This window comes from Bidens hawaiensis, unplaced genomic scaffold (assembly GCF_021521415.1).
Source record: "Bidens hawaiensis isolate Kalapana, Puna unplaced genomic scaffold, B.hawaiensis_p1.1 tig00008161_1, whole genome shotgun sequence".
NCBI classification, from domain to species: domain Eukaryota; kingdom Viridiplantae; phylum Streptophyta; class Magnoliopsida; order Asterales; family Asteraceae; genus Bidens; species Bidens hawaiensis.
In genome coordinates, this window is record NW_027491582.1 from 38,668 (window position 1) to 62,030 (window position 23,363).

The 23,363-nt window shown below is 35.3% G+C and overlaps 1 long non-coding RNA gene across 1 annotated transcript; it reads left to right on the forward strand.

The window, feature by feature from the left end:
- Positions 1 to 16,092: 16,092 nt before the first annotated feature.
- On the forward strand, positions 16,093 to 17,481 carry LOC143637256 (uncharacterized). Its single transcript, XR_013154395.1, has 3 exons — positions 16,093 to 16,181; positions 17,145 to 17,200; positions 17,455 to 17,481. It is a non-coding gene; the product is annotated as an uncharacterized LOC143637256 (long non-coding RNA).
- The last annotated feature ends 5,882 nt before the right edge of the window (positions 17,482 to 23,363 follow it).

Below are 23,363 nucleotides of genomic sequence, written 5' to 3' on the forward strand. Positions count from 1 at the left end.
GCACGCGAATGCTTCTTATTCGTTATGGTTGAGCAAGGAATGACCAACCATTCGTTTATCATAACGAATGAACATAAGTGTTATCCAATCCTTGACCCGAATCATCAAAGTCAAAATTGTCAAGAACACCAAATAGTCAACAGCCACTAGATTTGCAATCAACCTTCAGTTCACGATGAAACAACACAAATATGGTATCAATGGACTCGTATTCCCAGTGCCAACAAATCCCAACCATCCAATCAATCAAACATCGTGTCTAAATGGTGTTTTTGTTTGATATATATATATATATATATATATATATATATATATAATATATATATATATATATATATATATATATATACGGATTAACATATAATTAATTAACCCACCATATGTTAACAGATTTCAACGAGAACCGTTGCGTTTGATTCATTTTTACTGTTTACATATAGATCTAGGTATACAAAACGAGCCGAATAAGTTTTTGTTATAAAACGAATCGGTTTACAAACGCGATCTAGTCTTGATGTTGGTTTTGGCTCATTATGATGCTCTAACACTAACAAGCTTGGGTTTTACCTTCGGATCTTGGTCCGGGATATCAGAAGGTGTTTGTGTGTGTTTTTGAGAGTGTATGGAGGCTAAAGATAAGAATGAGGGTTTTAGGGTTTATGGAGGTTTAAGGAGTATTTATACTCCCTTAAGCCTATGGAGCTAAGACCCATCACCATCCCTTAATAAACTTACGGTGACGAACAGGTATCCGTTGCCACGGATTGATGATTTGTTTGATCAATTACAAGGTTCGAGTTGGTTCTCACGAATAGACCTTAGATTAGGCTATCATCAGCTGAAGGTGAAAAAGGAAGACATCCCTTAGAAAGCGTTTCGGATGCGGTATGGACACTACGAGTTCCTCGTAATGTCATTCGGTCTATGAATGCTCCAGCAACATTTATGGACACAATGAATAGGGTATGTCGGCTGATGTTAGGCAAGTCAGTTATTGTTTTCATTGACGGTATATTGATTTATTCAAAGAGCGATCCTGACCAGGCTGAACATCTAAAAGAAGTATTGGAGATCTTGAAGAAAGCGGATTTGTATGCTAAGTTTTCGAAGTGCGCATTCTGGTTGCGCGAAGTGCAGTTTTTTTTAGGTCACGTAATCAATCCAGAAAGGATTACTGTGGACCCAGCCAAGATCGAGGCGATAACGAATTGGAAAACTCCGCTGAACCCGACTGATATACCTATCTTAGGATTGGCTGGCTATTATAGGAGATTCATCGAAGGCTTCTCCAAGATAGCCGCATTGTTGACCAGAATGACTTGGAAGTCTGTAGTATTTAATGAGGAAAGGTCCAGCAGGAGGATTTTGAAAAACTAAAGAAAATACTCACATAAGCTCCAATCCTTGCTCTACCCGAGGGTGACGTGGATTTGGTTGATTGTGTCGATGACTCGCATCGTGGGTTAGGTTGCATGCAACGAGGGAAGGTTATAAGTGTACTATTTATACAGAGAGTTAAAAGTTCACGAGAGTACCTACCCAACGCATGCTCTCCAGATATGGAGACATTATCTGTATGGTACTAAATGTACTTTTTATACAGATCATAAGAGTTTAAAGTACTTCTTCGAGCTGAAAGAGTTGAACATGAGGCATAGAAGATGGTTAGAGTTGATAAAGGACGACGATTGTGATATCAAATACTATCCGGGTAAAGCTAATGTGGTTGCCGACGCGCTAAGCCGGAAGAATGAAGAAGTCATTGTAATAGTGAAGTCTTATAAGTTGATCATTAACTCAGATCACTTTGGAGAGATCATCATCTCTTTGAGAGATCATCAAGGTGCAATCGAAAATGATTATAAATGAAAGGCTAATGAACAAAGAGAGAATCTTCGGACAGCAAGACGAGCTGGACACACTCATGGTGTGAAGACTAGGTTTGACCGTATGTGGATTCCACGCCATGGAGATCTTAGAGATCAAATTTTAGATGAAGCACACAAGTCAAGATACTTGATTCATCTAGGATCCACCAAGATGTATCAGGATCTTAAGATAGACTACTGGTGGCTGAGTATGAAGAATGACGTAGTAGATTATGTCAGTAAGTGCTTAAATTGCTTGCAAGTCAAGGCAGAGCACCAGAAGCCTTATAGGAAGATGCAGCCGTTAGAGATACAAGAATGGAAGTCACCATGGATTTCATAACTAAGCTACCCCGTACAGCTAAACATCATGATACCATTTGGGTGATTGTGGATCGTTTGACGAAAAGTGCTCACTTTCTGCCTATACGAGAGGCCATCTCGTCAGAAACGTTAGCAAGTATGTTCATAAAGGAGGTTGTGGCCAAACACGGAGTGTCATTATCGATCGTGTCTGATAGGGATGTGCGCTTTACTTCAAGGTTCTAGAAGAAATTCCATGAAGATATGGGGACAAGATTGAACATCAGTAGGCGTATCATCCTCTAACGGATGGGAAGTCTGAAAGGACTGTCCAGACCCTTGAGGATATGCTACGTGCTTGTGTTTTAGATTTTGGAGGAAGTTGGGACCATCATCTGCATCTGGAAGAGTTCTCCTATAACAACGGTTACCATTCGATTATTGCTATGCCACCGTTTGAGATGTTGTATGGTACACGTTGTAGGACTCTTTTATGTTGGGGAGAGATTGGTCAGAAAGAGATTAGAAGTCTAGAATTTGTGCAAGAAACCTCTTTAAAGTTTGATCAGATCAACGCAAGGATGAAAGCTGGTCAAGACCGTCGGAAGTCGTATGCTGATAAGCGGCGACGACCAATCGAGTTTAGCGTAGGTGACAATGTGATGTTCAAGGTCTCACCTTAAAGGGAATTATTCTTTTTAGGAAGAAAGGAAAGTTAAGTCCAAGGTACAATGGACCGTTTAGAATCGTCGATCGTGTTGGTGAAGTAGCTTACAGGTTGGAATTTTCTAAAGAGTTAAAAGGAATTCACTACATTTCATGTTTCTAACTTGAAGAAATGTCTAGCTAATGACACGTCCCACGTGCCCGTTAGTAGACATCGAGGTTGATGAGCAGTTGAACTACGTTGAGCAGCCTGTTAAGATAGTATACCATAAGGAAAAGCAACTTCGTCATAAAGTCATTCCTTTAGTGAAGGTGATATAGAAGCATCATAAAGGATCGGATGCTACGTGGGAAGTTGAAGAAGAGATGCGCAAGTTTTACCCAGACTTGTTTTTAAGTAAGAGTTAGGTTTCAGGGACGAAACCTCTTTAAGGAAGGAAGACTTGTAACATCCCGAAATTTCTATAAATAACATTTAATATATTAATTGCATCGGACGAATTAAATTGAGCTAGTATATTAATATTAATAAAATAATAATAAGATAAAAGGATGGTGAGCTTTAGATAATTATGGACTTAGACAAGAAAGATGGGCCTAAGGTCCATGGATCAAGGGTATAAATACCCTGAACCCCTAACCTTCCCATCTATCTCTTTCATTGCCTACACCATCAAACACACACACTTAAGCCAAACACTCTCTACTATATTATATTCAACGATCAGAGGCCAACCAAAGGTAAGAAATAATTTATCTCAGCTGACCCAACATAGTAGAACCCGACACCGCAACCCCTTGATGTCATATGAGCCGTTTAGATCTAGATCTAGCTTTATTCGGGTATTTAATCGACCAATAACGAGCCTAAGGGCCACCTTAGCTCAGATCTGGACACCCCGAAGTTACCCAGAGCATAAACGATCAAACCCCGACCAACCGTGATGGTTAACGGCGGATGACGGTGCATAAATCAAAGAAAAACCTCAAAAACGCGTAAAAGGAGTTGAATAGACTTATGCGCCGTATAAGTTTATGCAGCGTATAAGTCTAATCAACGCCTAAGTTTACTTAGCGGTATATGTATATACGCATCATGTAAGTATGAAGGCAACGTGTAAGTATGAATGTAACGTGTAAGTATGTATGTCGTATATGTATATACGTCGTATATGTATATTCCGTATATGTATGACTTATACGTTGGAATCACTTATACGCCATAATAGCTTATACGTTGGAACACCTTATACGCTTAAGGATGGATTATACGCTGGACAACTTATACGCCAGTGGACTTATACGGACTTAAACGATTTTATAAAATAAACGAAAAGTAGACAACAAATACGTACTTAAACGATAGACATGGACTTATACAATATATGAGCTAAAGATAAGTAAATAATTAATAATGAAGGTGAGATTTGATTTGATTAAATAATTGAACTTCAGTGTTTTGATGAGCTTTTTAGTAAAGACTTATTAATGAAAATAATTTTTTTTCAAGCTGACATGGCAGCTTAACCCCAGCCAGGGGTGGTGCCCCTGGACCCCCGTAGCTAGGGGTTACAATAACGTAGAAGTATGATATAGCTAGAAGTAGTTAATTAATACTATGATTAATACACAGTTAGCCGTGCACAGCTCAAGAAGGGCATAACCGTAAATTCAAAGAGGAATCGTATACAGGTGAGTTTCTAGCCCCATTTCCTTGTTATGTTTTCGGGGCTGTGTGCATACTCGATGTGATTAGTTAATACAGTTACCTTAAGTGGTAAGTGTATGCCTTATATGATTTATGTGACTGAAGTTATGAATGAATGCTTGTCGGTACGTGAATGATCTTCGGATATTGCACATATCGCCAGTAACGATGAGTTTTATATATATGATGTATGAATGATATATGAATGATTAAGAGTATGTATGAAATTGTAAAGAAAGGTGTGATAGGGATGCACGGGAAGAAAGGGATCGAGCTCTAATAATACTCGAGGAAGAAGGGACCAGACCCTAATAATTTTTTGAGGAAAAAGGGGACCGAGTCCCAATAATACTTGGGGAAGAAGGGACCAGACCCTAATAATATTCGAGGAAGAAAGGGACTGAGCCCTAATAATACTCGAGGAATTAGGGTGCAATTCTCTTTAAAACGTATAAGTATGTTAAGTATGATTGAATATAAATGTATGAAAGAAAGAAAGAAAGAAAGAAAGAAAGAAAGAAGGTATATACTTATGTATGTACGAAAGAAAGAATGAACAGGTTAAGTAACTAATATGTATATTCGGATACGTATAATTAAGTATGTGAATGTATTATGTGTTGCCTGTTTTAACTAGAACTCACTCAACATAGCTGACTTTTAGTATGCATGCAGGTGAATAGATTAAAGCAGTTGGCTTGAGAGGGGGACCCATGGCATGATCAGAAGGTACTGACATCCAGAGAAGATTTGTCATGATGTTTCAATAAACTAATTTATGTTATGTTTTAAAGACAAGTTGAATGTTTTGTAACAAATGATTGAAGTTTATTATTCCACGAAATTTTTTATTAACTCTGATATTTAAAACTGTGTTTATGAGTAAATACAACGCCAAAATAGGGCACGAGAACGAAGCCTTACATCAATCTCATTTATATTCTTTATATTTCTTTTTTCTTCTTAGCCCTGCTTGCGGTGCGCACATATGATGTATATATGTGTGAACCCTCGGGTGGGCAAAGTGAAATTGCACTAATTTTGACGTTATTTTACTAATCTCGTGAAAATAACGTTAAAAGTGACGGACGGTTAATCAGGCATCATGTAGTGGCGTTGATAGCTGAAAGATAAGGGTACATGCACCGATCAGCCGGTGTCCCGATGATTGAGTGCTATGTGCCTTATGTCCAATGCTTGATGCAAAACTACTATCGAGCCGGGGGTCTCACCGGAAGCAGCCTCTCTATCCCTATGGGGTAGAGGTAAGGCTGCCTATATCTTACCCTCCTCAGACCCTACCATAGCTTTGCTATTGGTGGGATATACTGAGTACGATGATGATGATGATGATATTTCATTTTTCTTCATTTAAACTTTACTAAAATATTCTTTCATTCCCTTAAACTACCAGTAATAATACAATATAACCTTAGAATACAATATAACCTTAGGTTTAGTTTGTATTATAATCAACTCTATAGTTTATGTTTTTTATTTTTACAAATCCACTACTTTATAAATATATTTAGCTATTATTATCACTATTATTACCAGTCTTATTTATTATATGGTATATTAATATTTCAACTTAATTATATATGATTTATATTATATTTTGTTTCGACTTAGTATTCTTTTCTATTTTTAAGTTTCGGTCTAACATTTTGCAAGTTAAAGTGCGTGTATGATTCAACATTTTTATATTTACTTTTTCGCTTTAATGGTCTGTTAAGTTATTCGTTCCTGTGTTTTACGTTTTGACTCAGTACTCTTTTCTATGACTTATTTTTAAGGTTTATTCAGCTTATTTAATTTTAAAACTTATAGCAGTACCAGTATTCGGTTCAATGGTTTCCACCTAAATACACTTTATAAGTTTTATGTAACTTGTCTTTTACAAGTTAACGCACATGTGCCATTCAACATATTTAGGTCTAACTTTTTGTTCTATTTTTTTTGTTCGGTTTAAATAGTTGGTTATGTATCGTGTTAATTCAAATCATAAGAGCCATAACAATGAAATTGGCATCGTTATCGTAATACTAAAACGGGTTGAAAATAAAGTTCAGACATAGAGGTGGTCAAAAAAACCGGTCCTCGAACCGGTTTGCCGGTTTAAACCGGAAACCGGTTTTTTAAAAAACCGGTTTTTTTAAAACCGGTTTGACCTGTTTACAAACCGCCGGTTTGTATATCGGTTATACTTTTTAGAGCCCAAACCGGTTTTCAAACCGGTTATAAAAAAACCGGTTTTTTTAAATAACCGGTTACTAAAAAACCGGTTAACCGGTTTTTTTATAAACCGGTTTATGACCGTTATAGAAAAACCGGTTAACCGGTTTTTTAGTAACCGGTTAACCGGTTAAAACCGGTTTATTTCCGTTGTGAAACGGCTATATAGCCGTTGTTTTCAATTTTGACCGGTTTTTTTTTTTTTTTTACCATTCTACCCCCACAAACATCTATATATAGTTTAGGTTGGGTATTGGTTAGAACACACTCGATTATACAACTCCAAACGCTCCAAACGCTCTAAACGTTTATTTCATACGCGATTATTTTGTTATCTCACGCTCAATTATACCACATTACCACTCCATACGCTCTTATTTCGTAGTCGATTATCATGGCCTCCCAAAGTGCTGCTTCATCCGTCAACATGGGTGCCTCGAACACGGGAGAAACGGTCGTTCGGGTCATCCCCACGAAACGAAACCAAGATGTTTGGCAACATTTCGACCTATGCGAAATGTCTAACGGTAGCCAAAAAGCTCGATGCAAACATTGTTTGAAGTTTTATGGCAAAGATGCAAACTCCACTTTAAAAGCGCATGTACAAAGGCCCTTTTGCAAGGCCTTGAAGGACGAATCGGGAAGTAGTTCGCAGCCGGAGATGACGAATCAAGGAACGGTGTTTACGTACGACCTTGAAGCGGTACGTCAACAGTTTTCAAACTTTGTGATTCAACAAACACTTCCTTTCAACCACTTTGACAACCCTCAATTCACGGAGATGATGCAAAAGTATGTTCAACCACGCTACCAACACGTAAGTCGTTCGACCCTTAGAAGAGATTGTCTTAAAGCATGGAAAATTGCTAAATCTGAACTAATTTTATACTTTTCAAACTTACAAACTGGTGTAAACTTAACAACGGATGTGTGGTCGGTACCTAATGGTTCGCCCGACTCATACATTTGTGTGACGGCTCATTGGGTTGACCCCGAGTCGTGGCAAATGATGAAACGAACCGTTGCGTTTCAATTGTTTGATTACCCGCACACGGGTAGAAATATTTTTAAACTCTTGGATAAAGTCATTCGACAATACAAGATTGAACATAAAATCTTTTCAATTTCGTTTGATAACGCGTCCAACAATACGGCCGCGGTTGGCCATTTAAAATTAAAGTATAAACCTATTTGTGATGGAGCGTTTTTTCATAGCCGATGCATTGCACATATTATCAACTTGGCCGTGCAAGATGGGTTAAACGTGATCGAAACGCAAAGAAACAATTTTAAAAGAATGTTACGAGATGTTTTTAGCAATAATAAAACATTTTCAAGATACAAAAAATTTTGTGTAGAAGCTAATTGTCAATGGTTGGGGCCAAATTGGGATTGTCCAACAAGATGGAACTCGACTTGTGATATGTTTGAGAAAGCCATCCAACAAAAAGAATCACTAGTTGCGTTTCATCAAATTTTGTCAAGTAGGGGTAAATGTGCACCGTACGATCCTAGAAACTGGTTATTGATTGAGATCGTTACGGAGGTCCTTCAAATTTTTAAATCTTGCACAACTAGTTTATCCGGGGTTTACTATCCAACAAGCCCCATTGCTTTACCAAAAATTGCTGTCATGTGCACAAAGTTGAGTGAACTTCATTGTAGGGGTGCACCTTATTTTGATATGGGTGTAAAAATGAAAGAAAAATTTAGAAAATATTTTCAACAACTACCCGCTGTTTTGACATGTGCTGCTGCGTTAAACCCTTGCATCAATGTTGGTGGTGTTGAAGCTTTAATAGAAAAAATTTGTGATGAGCTAGAGTTAAACGACGATCAAAACCCCTATTATAACCAAACTTTAAAGAATGCTTTCAACACCACCTTGTCTAACATGTATGATGTTTACCTTACAAAATACGGGTCGTCTTCCCAAATTCATGACTCGTTAAGAGCTGTTGCCCAATCCCAATCCCAAACCGACCTTGAAATGGGGATGTACTACATGATTTGGGAAGACGCCGGTAAACGTCAAAAGGTAAACACCCCAAGCAGTGAACTTGGAAGGTATGGTGGTACCAACTTTGTGAAACACATGACTCCGGATGAATTTAGAAGTCTTGATTTGCTGGCTTGGTGGAGAGGTAAGGAGGATGAGTTTCCGATCCTCGCCGCCATGGCCAAAGATTTACTAACGGTCCAAGCTTCCACGGTAGCTTCGGAGTCTGCTTTTTCTGTTTCTGGCAGGGTTATATCGATTAGGAGGACTCGACTCACTCCACCAGCTGTAGAGATGTCGATTTGCTACAAGGATTACTTGGACTCTTTAGATAGGGCACAACATCAACGGTCACTCGAGGGGGAAATGGACTATGAGGCGGGCTTGTATGAAGACGAGGTCAATCAAGGACACACTCAACCAATGACCGATGAAGAAGCCGCGTACGACGATTACCTAAGGAATAGCTCGGGATCGGGTAGCGAAGAAAATAATGAGTAAGAAACAGCAAGTTGTTAATGTAATCGTGTCTAAGCATTCTTTAATGTTTGTATTTTTGAGTTACGAATATGCGATAACGATTTAATGTTTGTATTTTTAATGTAAAAGCTATAAATGAAAGTTATGTGTTTTTAATCTTCCAAGCAAAGAACCCTAACAACGAAAGCAAAGAATGGAGTCAGTCTGTTTTGCCTTGTAGTTACCGGTTTGCCTTGTAGTTACCGGTTTGTTTATACTGTGAAAAAATAATGGTTATTTAAAAAAAAAAAATAATAAATAAATAAAACCGGTTAACCGGTTATTAAAAACCGGTTAATAAAAAAACCGGTTTATTAACCGGTTCTAACCGGTTCCTAAACCGGTCCTAACCGGTTAGACCGGTTAGGGTTTTCAGATACAAAAACCGGTTATTAACCGGTCCGGTTATTAACCGAACCGGTTTTTTTTCCGGGCGAAAAAAAAACCGGTCCGGTTAATAACCGAACCGGTTTTTTTAAAAAAACCGATTTGTGCTCCTCTATTCAGACACATCTTAAAGACTGAGTGAGATTACTCTTAGCAATAAAATTAAAATCTAATAACTTTACTGATTATATTATAGTAAATATTACTAATTTAAAATAATTAATACTTTGATTTTTATTATAATTTATTTTCTTAAATGATAACAATGAAACTTCTAAAGAGATCCAAATGTAATGCTTAATATTTATATATGCAATTAAAATGCAATTATGCAAGTTTAGTTATTGTAGTTTTAAAATTTACCTTTTAATCTCTTAACCTTATTTATAAACTTTAATTAATTAGAGTTCCACATTAACGTTTCACAAACATACTTGGTATCTTTTTATATATAATTAAAATATAAGTATAAGAGTATGTTTGATTGGAAATAATGAAATGAAGAGGGAATGAAATGAGAGAATGAATGAAATTAACAAGGGAATTAAATGAACCATTATAATTTTTTTGTATTGTTTGGTTAACCTATAGGAATGAAATGAATAATTACATTATATTGTTTGGTATACAAAAAATATTGTAGGGATGAAATAGAAATAATAAAAATATTCCTATCCCAAAGAATGCTTTTTTACTAAAAAAAAATGAAATGGCGACGGTGGTAGTGGTAGCTCCAGCGACAAAAATGGTGGTGGTGGCGGTCAGGCGGGGGTGGTTGTGGTGGTGGGTGTGGCGGTGGTAGCATTGATAGTGATGGCGATGGTAGGGTGGCAGCGACAGAGGTGGTGGTCAGGCAACGACAGTGGTGGTGGCGGTTATGGTCAGGTGTCGGTGGCAGCACTGGTGGTAAGGTGGTGGGGGTGGTGGCGAAGGTGGTGACAATGGTGACGGTGGCAGTCAGGTGGTGGTGATGGTGATGGTGTTGAGAAAGTAGAGTGATGGAGGAATGAAATGGAAAAAAAAAGGTGGGGGGAAGAAATGGTTTTGATGGAATGAGATTCCATGTGTAATGGATGATTCAATTTCATTGAGCAACCAAACATCACTTTCTTCATTCCCACGTAATGAATCATTTCATTCCCCTATCATTCTTGCATACCAAACGTTACCTAAATGTCTAGTTCATTATACTATAGCCATATAAGTTTCAAAATTACCTTTTGCCCCTCAACTTTTATTACAAACTTTGGTTAACTCTCATAAACGTGTTACATATATATTTTTTAGTCTTTTAACTTTAGTTTCACGTATTTACTTTTTGGCTCCTTAATAATGAAATTTTTGCTTTAAAAGTTTTACTATAACGAATCAAATCGATAAGAACCGGTGTCCCGCCATTTTCCGTTGCAACGCACGGTATCTTTTGAAACATGATGCTTTAACCCTCTCCACAACAACAACGTACGGTTAAGAATACTTGCGTAGATTAAGTCGGAACAAAATAATGCGATTTATATACGTATTGGTTTACATTCGTAACTAAAATAAATAAATATAATTATTCGAATTTATATTTTGTCATATGCGTTCAAAAATAAAAAGTAGCTTTGTCTTTTGACCGTTGAATTTTGGTGTTTAAGTCTCGGAAGAAAAGGATATTGGATGTATGGTGGGATACTCGTTAGAAACAGAGAACTTGTTCTTTGCTTGTTCAGAATGTCTCTTCACCTTCTCTTCACCTTCTCCTATTGGATCTTAAAAGAGTTCCCTATTGGGGAGTAAGGGTCCTAGAGGAGATTATTAAGTATGTTTTTGCAGTATAAGTTAATATTAATAATAAAGTCATATAGATCACTAAAATAAGTTGAATAACTAACATTGAATAACTAGATTATTATATTTTCTATCCACAAACAATTAAAAAATTTGCTTTTAAAATTCACATTTGAGATATGCTTACTATGTGATACTTGAACTCATATATATACATTATATCGATAGGCTCGGAGGCCTTTTGTATATATGTTAAGGCTATGTGTTATGAAGGACAAACTTTTATCATTATCATATAAACAATAGAAAAACAAGGGGGTTTTAAAACTCCCTCTTTAAACCATGTTATGGTTTTAAAGGCCCTTTCACACTAACATAAATTATATCAATTAATTTTTTTTTCATATAATTAAATAACACAATAAAATAAAACATAAAAAATATATAACACTCCTTAAATTAAAAACTAAAACAAAAAACACAAAACCCAACTACAAAACAGAAAAAATTAGAGTATTAAAAACTTACAAATATTTTATTCACCGCCACCATCCCTAGGGTAATAAAAGTTCGTTGTCAAAGAATAGTGTCGGTAAAAAACATATTTTTGTAAAGATATATAAAGAAGACTTTGTAGAGTGTTATTTAAAAATGAGGTGTGTAAGGGTAAAGAGTAAATACAAAGTATAATAAAAATGAGAAGGGTGAGAAAGAATTTAATTCATTGATTTTAAATTTGGATGATTTACCTTAATTTTAGAATAAAAATTGATGAGAATGACATGAAGGTAATAACCCACTTATGATTACTTTCTCTCTCCACATACAAGGCACATGTCAACTCCTCCATCATTTTAAAACGTCTATAACTTTTTTATACGACAGTTTTTTTAGAATTTTTTTTACCATAATAACAAGCGTTTTTTTAGATTCCCCTCATGTGTCTTGAGGCTCCACTATCCATTATCCAATGTGAATCATGGGATTTTGGAAGCCCATGTACATCAAGTAAAACGATTCAGTAAAACAAGGAAACCCAAGCCTTCTTGGTGTTGGGTTGTTTGATTTTATCTAACAACAAATCTTCCAAATACACTAGGCGATTTAGCCTTTAAATCAAAAGATTTTGGCTTAGCCACTCAATTTTGACCAAACGAGTTTTTCTTGACATAAAAGTTGTTACGACATAAAAGCTGTTACTTTTAACTCTTGAACTCTCGCCATTTTCAAAGACACTTTTAATCGGAACAACTCCAACTTGTCTTTTTAGGATTTGTGGGGGAACAAATCTTGGTGGAGCTTTCATCTTCACATCAACCGGTTTCACAGCATGTTTCATAGAAACAATCTTTTGAGCATGAACATGATCATGCTTGAATTGGTTAGGACATGTATAAAACACATTTTCTACTTCATTACAACTGAAGCATCTTCTCCGGTTTACAAACATTTCAACCAGAGAAATTTGAGTTTGAGTGTGATCACGCTCAGCTTGATCCTTAAAAAACTCTTGATTAGATTGTTTAATAATAACTGCCTCCTTCTCAAATTCGGAAGCTACTCCTTTATAACAAACACAATCTTTTTAAAAGTCTTTTGTGTCTGTTAACATTTTGTTTGAAAGGACCATGGATTTGTTTCTTCTTATAAAACCTTGTCCTTGCAAACCGTTTTGAATCGTTCTTACACTCTCATCAATTTCAATCATTTTTCTTTCAACAGATTTCACAGAAATCTCAGATGGTGAATCACATAAAACATTTTCAGCAACTTTCACACAAACATCACTCTCACACTCAGAAATATTCATAGACCTTAAAATTGATATCTATCTTCTCGGGCAAACACAATTTGGTATCATTCAGTGGAGTATTGATTTCCAAATTCAACGCCTTATCAAACCCTCCTGGTTTCTTTGGAACATAACAATACCAAATTAGAGGTGGAACAGAAGGATTTCCTAAACCATGTTCCTTGTTCCCATTTTCACCAAAAGTTTTATCAAGACAAGATTTTTTTGGGAATAATGTGATCAAGTATAAGTTTAAAGTCAAGTCTTTCGGTTTCAATCTTTATAGATTGTAACTCTTGCCTAAGAGAGGCATTTCAACTATGTGGCGATTGATAGCAATTTGTTTGTCCTCAACAGTGTGCTTAAACATAAGAATAGTTTTCTCATCTTGTAAAATTCTATTCCATAAATTTTTTCACATTTTTGAAGCTTTTCATGAGCTTCCTTTAGCCCTTTTAAAATCTTTGAAAATTGTATCTTAACATCTTTTAAGAGTTTTAAATTCAATGTCTTTTATCTCATAATCTTCATATAGTAACTCACATTTTCACACAAAATCACATTAGATTGGGAAAATTCATGATTTTCCATTAACGCATGTTGTTCATGCATAGTCATTTCATCCATTTTCTCATCATCTTAAGATACCTCATCTTCAATTTGAGAATCCTTTTCCACATCTTCCTCGTCATCTTCTAAGCGTCTATCTTTCCATGAGGCATTTCCTCACCATTAAACCAACCTACAAAAATTTAAAGAATATCAGGAGGAAAGATAGTATGAAAGAAGTTAGGAGGGATATGATGAATCTTTTCATATGTTCGTGGCACGAATTCCTTTTCAGAATCATCAGAATCTTCATCAATAAAATCCCCAATGGATCCAAAAGCTTTGATGAAGTTAGGATTCTCAGCTTCCACAACCTTCTAAGCTACTTGTTTCTTAGCCTCCTTATCTACAATCTCAGGTCCCACAACCACACTCTCATCAACACAAACCTCAGATTTCTCAACAACCCCACTCTTATCGGCTTGCTTATCAACAAGCTCCGCAACATTAGCTTGGTATAAATGATAATTCCAGATGAATCCTTCGTCCACTTGAGCAACATGCCAATCTTTGGTTTGTGAAGTTGATGCCTCAGATGGTTTCTTGCTATTGTTGAACGGATTGGCTTGGTTTGGTGAGTTTTGATGATAAACTGCTTGCCGATTGTAATCTTTTCCAAAAGGATTTGCACCATTATATCCCACCTCCTTGCTTGTGCACTCTCGTTTGAAATGTCCCTTCTCCTTACATCTAAAACATCTCACTTTTGGCTTGTCAAAGCCCAACTTTGAAGGAGTTCCATCGAGACTATTACTCCTGGTAATTTCTTTAAATTTTTTTTCCCTTATAACAACACTTTCCATACACCATCTAATGCCAAGCATCTTCATCTCCTCAGGATCAATTTGGTCATTATCCTTTTTAGTCATGTTAAAATTCTCAATCCTCCTTTCTGTGAAACACTCATAAGAATCCAAAACCGATCCTAGAAATTCCATATGCTTCTTCTCAATCCTCCCAGCTTAAAATTCCCATATACTCCTAGCTATAACTACTTCCAAATTGAGTAGTTTATAAGAACTTCCCACATAATCAGCACAAAATGCAGTTTTGAACTTTAGGACATTGATTAGACAATGATGGTAATTCTTGTAGTAGAGGCCAATATCTTGAGTAACAGATGAAATCTTCATTTTATTGTTTCTTCCTCAATTCAAGTTCTTGAGCTTCCAATTTTCTATGAATCTTGCCAAGTTAAGCCTAGCATAGGCAACAGTGTTGGATTGTTGTATCATAATGATAGTTCCCCATTCCTCAGGTAATGCATCAGCAAGCATGTCAATGTATTCATAATCAGGCTTTTTAACACCTAGCCTCTTCATTTCATTAACCATATGGCAATACCTTTCGATCAATTGTGCAAATGTTTCACTTTTTACCATGGTAAATATGTCAAATTCCATTTTCAAAAGAGCCATTTTACTCTTTCTCATATCAGTATTACCACGGACTTTGTATAGTAAAGCTTCCCAAATAAAATATCATGAACCACTGTCTTGACGTAATTGGAAGATCTCAGCCTTTATAGCTTGTTTAAACATATTCGACATCTTTTTTTAATCTTAAGAAAGTAGCTTTGTCATCATCAGCAATTTGTGAAAATCGGTAGTTGGTTCCATTCTCATTATTTGGTATAGTGTATTCTTCTTCCACAGCAAGCCTGTTCACAGCTTGAACATAGGTCTCAAATTTATTGTCCCTAGATATATAATCCTACATCTTAAGAAGCTTTGGAGGTTTATTTAAAGTTCCCGTCTCATTCTCCAAATTAAGTATCTTTAACAATCTTGAAGGTTGAGAAAGAAATGCATGCATATCTTACATCTTGAAAAACAGCAACTGGTTATCGTATAAATATTTCTTTGGCGTATAAGTCTCCTTGTGTGACACCTCGCATTTTTCAAGTTAATTTCGTTAACACATGCTCCACAATTCTCGACGTTCATGCATAACATTTCACGAGTCGGTAACGAGACACACACACATGAGTCCATCCGTACGAGTTGGTGAAAAATGCCGAACCCGAAAGCTGTTACATTATAAACGATTATATTTGCGTTACTTGATAAGTTGCTTTACATGTGTATACTTGGTTATTTAGATAATAATAATAATAATAATAATAATAACAACAACATGTGCAGATTATGATCTTATCCCATACATTTTATTTAAACAGAGAACTTCCTAAAAACCTAGATCACATAATTATTTACTGCCATTCAAAGAAAACCCTAGGGCTCTTTCTCTTGGGTCGTCTTGGAATATTTGGGGTGCATAGGAGGTGCTAGGGTTCGTGTATTATAGAAGTAATCGCGACTTGTAAGTAACCACCTCTAAATCGTTTCCTTCTTGATTCGATACGTGTTCTTGTGATGTTAAACGAAACATGGTGTGAAAAATATCTGTGATATACCTGTTACATGACATGTAGGATTGGTGATTAATGATTTACAGCGTTAGATCGATGGAAACATGATTTATTTAGGGTTTATGTTAGATCAGATTCTGGACGAAATTTTACTTGCTTATTGTTTTACATGTAAATTGATGAATAAAGCTTAGTTTTGATCGATTCTTGATTTCATGACGTTCTACTTGGAGTCTAGTTTTCAAAAAGTTATAGTTTGTAATTTTTGGACGAGTTCTTGATAGTTTTTATGATTTTACAAAACCATATGTCGAATCTGACGGGTAAGGTGGGATTCTGCCCTACAGTCCCGACGTTATAACTAAATGATGACGAAGCCAAATGGGTTAATTCCACTTCTGAACGTTTCTACGTTGACTCAGAAAGTTAACCCAATTGGCCTTGATTGATTTAGTTTGGTTTGGAGGTCTAGCCAAGCTTATACTTTTTGTTGCGCAGGCTGATTTGAAGTCTTTACCTTCTGTGATGATCTGATTGTTGTGAATGTTTTACACAAAGTAAACATATAATAAAAATATATTGAGAAACCAGGTTTATACGTGCTTCTGAGATAATTTTTATGGAATTTATTTTAAAGGGGTGTCTAGTTAAATAAATTAGTTTCTGCATGCGAGAATCTGTCTCAGAAGATTCTTGAACAGATTTGAGATAATTGATAACTGCTTTATGTTCGGATGTTGTTGTGAGTTAGGATGCATGTCAGAATAATTGGAAACAGTCGAAATTAATGTCAATCACCAACGAGTCGTCGGGTAAGGTCCATGTTTGTGTGTGTGGGTCGTTACGCGAGTCTTAGAGTGTCGTATTGTTAAACACATCCTCATAGCTTAACGCTTGTACTAGGTATTGGTTAGGCGGGCACACTTTCTTTCGTTAAGCTTGTTCGCGGAATTTCTTCTGCATACTTTAGGTGAGTTCATACTTTTCATACATGTTTTCGGGAAGAAAACCAAACCACTTTAATACATGTTTTCGGGGAGAAAACACCAACTATCTTTCTTTTACATGTTTTCCGGGAGAAAACACATACTTGCTTTTATACTGGTTTCTGGTGGAAGACGCAGTGGCATGCTTCGGATTTTTTGTAATTTCTTATTTATATCACAAGTTAATACTAGATGCTTTTATATCACTGAAAGTCCTTACATTATTTTGAACCGATAGGATGGGATCGCGGGGTTATATTGAGTAGTACTACTGGGTTTGACAAACCCCACTCGGGCTAGTCGCGCTAGCACGGTTGTGATGTCGTAAAACGAGTGTTTTATTTACCTATCTATTATACGCCAGTGTCGGTGATAGACATGGTAAGAAGGCATACATACAGTCAGCTTCGGTTCAACCATCTAGTAGCTTGTAAATGGGCTACCTACCCCGATAAAAATTTGAAATGCGAAAAATCTGCTTATTCATATTATACTTGTTTTATTTTATTATAACTTATGAACTCACCAACCATGTGTTGACACTTGAGTATTGATACTTGCGTAGGTCGCTAGGTAGTTCTAGGGAGCACGTAGCATGCTGCTTGGAGTTTTTATTAATTGCATGAACTTCATTTCATTTTCGTTTAAGACTTATGGGTTGTGCATATCTGGGCACGCGATACTTGTTTTAAAAACTGTTTATCCTTTACGTTTCCGCAAGACTTTGAACTATTTGTTTTTTTTGAAACTCGTGCTTTGGCGAGAGTTAGATCGTGATTTAATTATTTTATGTGTGTTGGTTTGGTATGACGAATGGTTAAGATCCTGGTGTGTCACGCGCCTCGCGGTAAAACCCCGCTAGTGGAAATTTGAGGGTGTGACACCTTGCGACGTATAAGTTCCTTCTCAACGTATAAGTTTCTTCAAACGTATAACTCTCCCTTCAACGTATATGATGCTTATAGCGTATAAGATATACGTGACACTTTCTAGCGTATAAGTCACTTATGTGATTTGTAAGATATACGAAGGAAAGGTTACGAGGCCAAATATATACGAACAAACATATCCGCTGAATTCATCAAGAAGAACAGTCTTGCAATTTCGAAGATGAAAACCACCGTGTTTGAATCTGTAACTTTGCAAGGATTGATGTAGTCTAGAAAAAGAACATCTTGTGAAGTTTTGGTTGAAAATTGACGGTGAAATCTTCAAGTATGATAGAATCAAGATGAAAAATATATGAAACTTGTGTTTTCAAAGTAGATAACGAGCCCAAACGCACTGATACCACTTGAAAGAGAAACGTGTTGTTGACGTGTAGGATCGATATGAAGATGTAAGCAATATCTACTCTTCGACATTAAGTGCATAATCCATAATGAAGTGAAAATACAAAAGTAATCCTTTTTAATTTTCTTATACTAATATCACAGTCTGAATACAATAAGCTTCGACAAAATCTTAGTACAAGTACTCTGTAATGATCACCAACCAATAATCAGCACATAAGTCTAACTATTTATACACTTGGAAAACATATGTGGTGGATATTTCTTATCTGGAACTGGCGCATAATATATATGTCGTATAAGCACATATGCGTTGTTACAAACATACATTCTGACTGTTTCTATTACATACATAACCACCCTAGCAATAGATATTTATGCTCTAGCAACTTCAATGTCATAACTTTTCTTCTCAGGAATATACATTTCCTCAAGACCAATACTAGGTGCATCAACAATGGGTCTCACATGTGTAGCTTCTAACATTGTCAAGCAATCTGGATTAATTACCTCCAAATGAGATTTGGATCTTAATTCTTATCTTTGGAAATTATTAAGAACATTAAGCTTCGGGGTCTTTGCGTGACAACCAATCTCTGTACCATAGTTCATGAGGGCGTTTTGAGAAGCAATATCATAATAACTTGTCATCTTGAAGTTTTAGGTTTAGCTTATCAAAATATGAAAGTTTAAAGATGAAAATGAACAAATTTTGAATCTTAGTTAATGAATGGATAATGAATGAGGAATACCAATAACGAATGAGTAGAGAATAAGTAGAGAATGAAGAATAACAAATGAATGATATGAATCGTATGACGAGTGAGGTATGATGTATAACAAATGAGGTATGAAAAATGAGGTATTAAAAATGAGGTATGATGTATAACAAACAAGGTGAACGAATGAGTTTGAACAATAGCGAATAAGCAGTTGAAACAGTTGTAATAGAATTATAACTGCTTAGCGAATGAGTTCATAAATGTAGCGAATGAATTCATCCTGATTCAAAAATTTAACGAATGAGTTCAAAACTTCAAACTCAAAACCTAGTTTCTTTATCAAAACAAAAATACATCAATTAAATATCGAATCAATACCAATTCACTTTTAATCAACCGCAATCAATCCGTAACACATCCGAACCAATTCCATACATCAAATCAGTCAAAACTAATATCAATTTTGACTAATTAATGTCAAAATCCAACCATTCAAACCACTGTAGTCTCCCACTCAATTTTAAATCCAATCAAATTGAAGAATTCAGTTCAATGCATTCAAACCAAACCTAATTCCAATTCATTAGAACAGTCCTTAACTCAAATTACACTGAATTATCAACTCATTTGTCCTTAATTGACTACTGTAAAAGTCCATTTAAATTTCGTACACTTTATTCAATCAAATGAGTCTCAAACACATTCAATTAACATAATCTAGTTATCGAATTGATCGATCAGGCGTCCTATAGCTCTTATACCACTTGAGAATGCATGATGATCTTCATGATTCATATGAACTCGGACCTAGTCTTGTGATATGATGAATCGTTAATGGATTAGGGTTAAAGTGTGTGTATATGTGTATTGAGAGAGAATTTGGGCAGCATAACAAGAGGATATAAACTAATAATTAGAACTATTATAAATGAAATAGCTACAAGGGTATATATAAATGGTGACTCATTCTCTATACATGCATAAAAAATGAGCTAAATTTTATATATATATATATATATATATATATATATATATATATATATATATATATATATATATATATATATATATATATATATATCACAAGTTTCGTTTCATGTATTTTATATTTTCGCTCGTTAAAACCGACCTGCTTTGTCGTTTCAATGTACTAGTATTTGTCGTATATCATTTATATATTATTCACAATGATTTACAGTTATCGTTCGTTTCCTATTCATTTTTTAGTTAACGAAACTCTGAGACTTAAAGTCTATATTTAAAAATTTTCCAAACTATGTGGGTATAATATGAAAATTATCAAAAGTTTATAACTTTTATACATTTACAAAACATTTCAGAGTATGAGCTTTAAAATGTAATTATATTTTGAATTATGTTTTAATGAAACCTGAAACATAAGGGGCTAGATGTGTAAGTTATTTAAAATATAATAATATTATAATAAATTAAAAAGAAACCCAACCCTAGCCCTCTCATCACCCGTTTTCCCGGCCAACGTCTCCGGTGACCGGAATCCGGCACCGGCAGTCTCTAAATCGCGTTTAAACTCACTTAAATGTCCCAATTAAAGCTTCAAATCTCGTTAGACCGTAACGAAAAATCATAATAATATATTAATGACCTGTAATAACATCTAATCCGTGCGTAATTTGATCCGAACCCTCCGAAATAATTACGAAAATGCAATAACGATCATTAAAGCATGTACGCTCCAGATGATAGTATAAATAGGACCTAAAACACCATCTAAACTTGCTACAATCGTCAATTTACACTAATATATTCTCTAAACCTCATAACTTGTTTCGTCAAAGTTTCTTTCGACCACACCATGGTTCACCATGTGACATTTGTCATCTTCGGGTCAACTTTTATTTGTTTTTATTATGAAAACCTACCGTTTTATATCCCAAACCTTTAAATAACATAAAAATGATGAATTTTATGTTACGTATTTGTTTTACGGTTGTTGGATCTCAAAAACATCTTTTACAACCCTTAAAATGCCCCTAAAACGCTCGAAACGAACTTCAGGGACTAAAACTGCCAAAGTTGTAAAATCAGATTTTCCCTTTGTGACACTTAGCACCTTGCTAAGTGGCAAGGGCAGAGCCCTTAATGCCGCGCTAAAGTGCTCTGCAGCAGCGAATACGATTTTTTGTTGTTTTGTGTTTGTGATTCCTTTTTCTCCACCCATTTGCATGCAAACACTTGAAATAAACCTCATACATAACCCATTCAACTTACCTTATAAATACAAGCCTATTCCCTTCATTTTCCCCTGCTCTTTTCATCAAATCTCTCTCTCAATCTAAGATTTCTAAGGTTATTATTCAAGTTCTTGGCAGTTTGACTTTCCAAAGTCAAACTGAGTTTAATCTTACATTCTAACTAACATCTTAGTAATTAAAGGTTGTTGTTGCAACATATATATAATATACACCCCTTGTATTCCTTCGGCTTTCACTTCTCCGGTCACGATCGGTTGAAGTGTCGTGCTACAAGGTAAGGCTTCAAGAAGGACTATTATAGTCTTTGATAAACACTTTAATTTATGCTTTAATTTTGTTTATGCTTATTAATATTGTTTAGTCCTTACTTAATTTTAGTTTCCAAATAATTTTTAATAGTTCAATGGTATTGGGTATGTGGCCACCATTTTCGGTTTCATCCCGAGTCAATAGCCGAACCAAAACCAAACTTTTGTTTTAATACTTTATTGTTAACATATTGTATGAAAGATTTGAGTATTATTATTTTTTAAGTTTATTTTGATGAGTTCTATGATAATGGATTGTGGCAACCACCCTCGGTATTATTCCGAGTCAAGGACCGAACCAAAACCGAACTAAACCGAGTTCACTCGCTTAAGACACACAAGTGTGTTTTGGGCCACCGAAACACATCTTTTTATTCAAGAATATATTTTTAAACTAATTTTAAATTATTTCTCAACATACTTGGCATGTCGTAATACAACTTGATCTTATAACAAGTTTGGACACCAAAACCAAATACCCGCTTAACGGACGTTAAGGTTCTTCACAATAGAAGTATATACTTGGTTAAGTCTTTTTGATTTTTATTGAGTTATCTCATAACATTTATCACTTTGGAAAGTTGACTTTGAGTTTGGTTAATTATCAAGACTCGAATCGACAAATCCGAACACTCGTTTAAAACCTCGTTTTGGTATTTATATAACAAAGGGTCTTGCAATAGTGCATTATAACCCACATAATTACTTAACATAGGTTGAGTAATACTAATGAATAGAATACCAAGACCCGGTTTCGGGTAAACTTATTTTTCAAGAAACATTTCTTCAATTTCTCAAATATTTACATTTTAAACCCTAAACTTTATTTATTTACTCTACTTGTCATATATTTTACTTTAAGCCCTTTCAAGACTACCTACTAACTCAAGACCCGTTTAACCTAGGTCTTTCTCGTTAAACCGACCTCCGATTATTCACGAATCAATCTTTCAAGTTACTTAGTTAACGTGAGTAATTTTTCATCCCCCGTTTTCAATCTTACGTTTTGGGGGTGGCATTGCATATTTATTCAAATTCAAATGATGTGTACTTGAGTCTCAAACCACAAACTCTTTAGTATATGTTACTTAAATAAATGGTATTTAAGGGTCTTGCAATAGTGCATTATAACCCACATAATTACTTAACATAGGTTGAGTAATACTAATGAATAGAATACCAAGACCCGGTTTCGGGTAAACTTATTTTTCAAGAAACATTTCTTCAATTTCTCAAATATTTACATTTTAAACCCTAAACTTTATTTATTTACTCTACTTGTCATATATTTTACTTTTAACCCGTTCAAGACTACCTACTAACTCAAGACCCGTTTAATCTAGGTCTTGCTCGTTAAACCGATCTCCGATTATTCACGAATCAATCTTTCAAGTTACTTAGTTAACGTGAGTAATTTTTCATCCCCCATTTTCAATCTTACGTTTTGGGGGTGGCATTGCATATTTATTCAAATTCAAATGATTTGTACTTGAGTCTCTAACCACAAACTCTTTAGTATATGTTACTTAAATAAATGCTCAATTTGTTGTTATTTGTTTTTCATGATTACATGCTATATGTTTATTGCTTT